Source organism: Echinops telfairi, unplaced genomic scaffold (assembly GCF_000313985.2).
Source record: "Echinops telfairi isolate 266 unplaced genomic scaffold, ASM31398v2 ScPeMD7_27;HRSCAF=92, whole genome shotgun sequence".
Classification (NCBI taxonomy): domain Eukaryota; kingdom Metazoa; phylum Chordata; class Mammalia; order Afrosoricida; family Tenrecidae; genus Echinops; species Echinops telfairi.
In genome coordinates, this window is record NW_022103924.1 from 4,655,268 (window position 1) to 4,661,125 (window position 5,858).

Here is a 5,858-nt window from a genome sequence, read left to right on the forward strand (position 1 = left end):
GGTCCTTTGCTTGCTATGCACTGATAAAAACCCTAGGGCTCACTAGTCTGTGATACTGGAAGATGAGCCCCCTGAAGTTGGAACATCAATTACAATAGATTGGTACATACAAGATCATTAAGATGGCGCGGGAGAGGGCAGCTTCCTGAGTCTGTTGTACAAACTAGCAACTGCGCAAGCCTTGACAAAGCCCCTTGACCTCTCTCTGAACATGCCCCAGTTAAAATGAGAAGGGTAAACACGCTGACCATTCAGGCTCCTTCAGGATCTAAATGCCTGGGAGGCCTTTGACCAGGGAAAGCACCCCTCATCCCACCAAGAGCCTTTTGCTCTTTTTCTCCTCAGAACTGGCTCAGTGGCAGTGAGTTTTGGAGAATTTATACAAAATGCCTGCTGAGGTTAGGTATACATAGCAGTTAGTTTGCATTAAGAACGTGACTTCATAGCAATAACATGTCCCTGAAGAAAGCTGCATGGCCCTCACAAAGGTGTTAAAAACCCAGATGCTCTTGACTCAACTTTGACTCGAGTTGACTCTGTGTATGCCAGAGAACTTTGTTCCATAGGGTCTCACGGTCTGATTTTTCAGAAGTAGATCTTCCATTAGGAAGACAGAGGAAGAATCCATGCATTTCAACTCTGGTGTTGGCAAAGATTTTTTTTTGTTGTTGTTGCTGTTGGTAGATATGTAAGTCTTGAATTTATTTCGCTGACAAAACCTGTTCTATCTACCTTTTCATTTAGGAGACTAGAAGCAGAGCCAGCTTGACTTCAAGGACTCTCTTTTCTTAGTCTTCAGATGTTGACGAATAATGTTGAAAGTACCATGGACTGCCACAAGAATAAGCAAATCTGTCCTGGAAGAAATACAGCCAGAACGTTCCTTAGCAATGGGGATGGTGAGACTTTGTCTCCTGTACTTTGGAGCTGTTATCAGGAAAGACCAGTCCCTGAGAAGGACATCCTGGGTGGAAAAGTGGAGGGGCAGTCAAAGAGAAGAAGGCCTTCATGGAGCGGTCTTGGCACAGTGGCTGCAACAATGGCTCAAGCATCAGAACAACTGTGGGGATGGCCCAGGGTGCAGAAGATCTGTGAGTCAGGGTCCACTCGTCAGCACCTACCAACTATGGACCTTCCGAGGGACCTCTGCGTGGAGAAGAAACTCCAAACTCTCGGTGACTGAGCACAGGAACTGTCTGCACCAGCCCAGGGCTCGGGCTGAGACACAGCACGAGCGTTAAAGGAAGAGGAGGACTAAGAAGCCTGCTACCAGGGTTTTTGGCTTCTCCACCATTGAGCCCCCTTCCCTGCGGGTGTATCCAGAGACACATTCCAAGTAGAGGTAAGCAAGTACTCAACCCCACTGCCACCTACACCAGCCTCACACTCTAACTTCATATCCTCGAAGAATATCATTAAACAAACCCAAACTCAGTGCCATCGAGTCGATGCCAGCTTACAGTGACCTCACAGGACAGAGTAGAACTGCTACCTAGGGCTGCCAAGATTCTACATCTTCCCAGGAGCAGACAGCCTCTCGGTTCTTCCATGGATCAACTCGAGGTTTGGACTGCTGACCTTGCAACTCGCAGTCTAACAGGTAAACCTCTATGCCACTATGGCTCTTATCATTCGTCTTTCCTAAAATGCACAGAATTTTAAAATCGTAAACATGGCCTTTATCTCAATCCATGTTTTTGAACTGTTATCTGGCTAAACTTGACAGCGCTTCCTATCACAGGAAACATGGGAGGGCAAGTGGAGTCAAAAGTACAAAGAGAAAAATCCTATTCAACACAGTTCGGCAAGGACGGCCTTGCCAGTCAACATAGGTGGCCTGAGATTCTAAAGCAAAAATGAGCCAGAAAGTCTTTCTCTTTCTTTCCACCTGGAAGAGTCACTATGCACACATATATATGGGCCCTCCATAAATACATAAATAAAGATAAATGCAGACACATATTCAAGATGCTTCACATATAATAATATGCTCAGCAAGAACTTATTGAGCATCTATTAAGTGCCGCACATCTAAGCATTATAAAGACTTCTTAAAATGATGGTGAGCAAGACCAAGGTCACAGTCCCAGGAAGAAAGCACATGAGCTAACACGCCATTAGTATGCAATGTGGCTGATGCTAGGATGGGGGAAAACAGGTGAATATATATTATGCAGTGACTATGGTTACCCCCCTTGTCTATTCTCAAAGTACCCTGTAAAGACAAGTAGCTCCCCTATTTCCCAAATGAGTGACCTGAGACTGTTCACAACTCACACTGCCCTAATGTCTGCCTCAGCAGTAGCCACAGCATCTTCAATCCCCAGTGCAGGCTCAACATGGCAACTACCCATCCACTGTTGCTCTGCAGTCATGGCTGGGTCTGAATGGTGCCCCACCCAACCATGAATCCGGAAACCCCCCTACCTGTGGATGCAATCCCATTTGGGAGGAGGACTTTTTTACTATGTTCATAAGCCGGCACCAGTGTAGAGTGTGTCTTAAACCAATCACCTCTGAGACACAAAAAGAGCAGAGTCCACATGGAGGAGGAAGTGCAAACGGAGGGGCAAGATGTACCACAAAGAGCTACTGAGGAACAGAATTTGTAGAGAGAGAAGGACCTTGCCCCAGAGCTCAGAGAGAGAGCCTTTATTTAGCCAAGTGCTTGGAATCGGAATGCCTCATCTTCCAATCGGTGAGAAAGTGAGTATGTTTGTTACAACCATCCATTTGGTAGGTCTGTTACAGCGGTCCTAAGACAATAAGGCAGTCCCTGACCAGGCTTTTGCTGAGCATATCTGTCAGTTTGTCGTACTGTGGTTGCTGGTGAGTTGCTATGATGCTGGCATTTCAAATACCAGCAGATTTTGCAGATTCCTGGGAAGCTTCCAGACGAAGATACTAAGAAGAAAGACTTGGCAATCTACTCCTGAAAATTAGCCAGTGAAAACTTTGTGGATCACCACAGAATGATATCTGATACAGTGCCGGAAGATGCCCTGCCTGGCTTGGCCATCAGGCCGATTCTAACTCACAGTGGCCTACAACACAGAGTAAAACTTCCCCTGTGGGTTTCCACGATTGCATGGGAGCAGAAAGCCTCATCTTTCTCCTACAGCATGGCTGCTGAGCTTGAAAGGCTGTCACCAGTGCTCCTCTCTAGGATGGAGGGCACTCAAAATGTGCAATAGTCACACAATGGATGCAAGCACCCCACTGATTATGACGCTGGCATAGAACCAGGGAGCATTTCCTTCTATCGTGCATGGGCTCACCATGGGTCAGAAGTGACTCAAAGGCAATTAATGACAACATGCTACAGCACACTGCAGGTTCTGGGGAGAGAGGGCCGCAATACTGCAGGATCTTATGAACAAGCTACAATGAGCAATACAAGTGCTCTAACACAAGGCATGGGTGTACTGGCTCACTGGGTCTCTGGTCATGGGCCAAAGGAGTGTCTTCGAGAAATTATTCAACGTGTTGTGAAGCAATCACTGTGAATGGATTTATGGATTAAGGCGGTGGGAGGTGGGTCTTGAAAATAATGTTAACATCAGACAGACGAGGAGGAGGAAAGAAGGAAGGCCAGACCTGCAGAAAGCAGTGCTCAGAGAGGTGCCCGAAAAGCTCCCCGGTTAGGCTGCAGGACCAGTGATGGAACTGGGGTAACCTGCAGCTGTGCCAAGTGACAATTGGTAAGTACTGCTCACGCATCCTGGGGCACTAAACGACCTAAATATAACAGCAGGAGGAGAACACTGCATGTGTGAGAGTTCCTCTCAGAGACCTCTGATGGAAACAATCTCCTGAGGCAGGAGGTGAGCCTTAAGGGGTCAGTGGGAATTGAACAAAAGGACTCCAAGCTGTCTTTTACAGAGAGCTGGCCCTATGGACTGAAGAGACTTGGGTCTGCTTGGAGCAGCTGAGCATGTCTGAGCCCCAGCTGATGCCTCAGGGCCAGCCTGGAGAGGACCAAGTGCAGTGGGGCAGCGGTTCTCCCCAAGGACCTCCTTCCTACAGATTGTCCCCTCCCCAAACTGGCGAACAGATATTTAAGGAAAAGTGAGTCGCAGCTCAAGTTATGAGCCTGCTGAGAATGCCCACAGGCCGGTGCCAGCCCTCAAGAGACTATTTACATTTCCTCAGCAGTTTACTGCTGAGAAAAAAACTTCCACATTTGTTAGCTTGATTCTCACAGCAGCCATTACATAAGCAGGAGGCCTCTCACGTTATAGATGAAGAAGATCCTGAGGCTCAGAGAGCCCAAGTGACCTGCTCAATGCTACACAGCTGGCAGCTTGCTGAGCTGGCTCGAGGACCCGCCTGTCTACACCACTCAAGCGCCAGCAGTTATAATGCAGTCCATTTACAAAGTTCTCTTCAGTGACAGGGAGCGTTTACAGCAAGCTCGGGCAACAAATGCACAGGCACATACACACTCACATGTACATGCTCTCTGTGTTTTCCTACAAATTAAAACAATATTACATTATCTGCTTCTTTCAAAACCTGTCTTCCTATGGACTTTGTCTCAGGACATTGATATGGTACATACATGGCTATTTTTCAGATGACAACTATTGGAGAGATACAGGTAAAACATTAAACCCTAAATGTGGGTCTGCTTACAAATTGCTGCTTAGAATGATCTATCCTGCTTTTGTGGTCAACGTCCACCCACTTCCTGCCCAGGCCACTGAACACATGCTCTACTCAGCTTTCTCTCCATGTTGCCAGAAGTTATAAAACCACTATTTTCCCCATATGCCTATCTTAAGTAAGGATATGTTTTTAGAAAGTGGCTATTTCCATTGTAGACATAAATTACAGGATGGACTGTATCAATCAATGGCCCCATTCTTAGGCAAGCACAGCCAGATAAAAAGGCATACACTTGATCCCCACAAATCCACAACCCTCCATCCCCCATCCCCATCCCCATCTTCCCTACCAGTTGTTCAGAGCACTTCCTTCACATTCACAGTTCACTTGAAGGATTCAGTAAACATGGGGCGCTGTCTACAAAATGCAGAGTCACCCGAAAGGGAGATGTTAGCAAGAAGGAACAGACGTGCCCCTCTTCACAGAGCCCACCAGATAAAGACCCTGGCTCCTCACTGCAAGTCGTAAATCTACCTGCCATGCCACGCTGATGCACAGCCACCACTGTGCGTTTCTGAGACTGGAGCTGTGTACAGGAATAGAAAACCCTTTCTTCCTTTCAAGGGGCTGCTGGTGGTTTTGAACCGCCAACCACACGGATGCAGCCCAATTCTTACCCACTACACTACCAGGGCTCCATTCCACCGACCAGAGGAGGCCTGCTTTTTCTCCCAACTCATCCTGGGACTTCTACCACACAATACCTCTGCGTGGAACTACCCCGTTGGAGGCCAACGAGGTCAATAAAATTAAGGTCAGCTCACTTACAGCTCTAAAGCAATCTTCTCATCGGGTTTTAAACATCCCTTTTTTTATAATAAGATTTAGACTATTCAGGTCATACTACACACACTAAATTACAATTCCGTTTTCTACCTCTTTTCCCCAGATGCCAAAAGAAAACACCGCATAGCACTCACCTTTCTGAAAACAAGAGGAATGAAGTGATTGCATTCGAGCTAAGCTAACTGTGTTCTGAGGGAGAGGGAAGGTGAGGCTTTCTACTCCCAGACGAGTTGCAGCCTCAGAAACACACAGGGATACTTCTCCTTTGTTCTACTGGGCCACTTTGACTCAAAATTGACTCCCATGGCAATGAGCTTGGAAGCCAAGTATTTTAACGGCATGCCCGTAACCCTCAATCTCACAGAGATCCAAAATGATTTTTACTTCTTACCCATTCACTCACT

At 46.9% G+C, this 5,858-nt stretch overlaps 1 protein-coding gene and 1 non-coding gene across 2 annotated transcripts in view; both read right to left on the reverse strand.

The window, feature by feature from the left end:
• The window catches only part of DAPK1 (death associated protein kinase 1), a 232,822-nt gene that overhangs the window by 225,243 nt on the left and 1,721 nt on the right, over positions 1-5,858 (reverse strand). The gene's annotated exons all lie outside the window — the stretch shown is intronic.
• On the reverse strand, positions 673-799 carry LOC115869474. Its single transcript, XR_004046207.1, has one exon. It is a non-coding gene; the product is annotated as a small Cajal body-specific RNA 15 (non-coding RNA).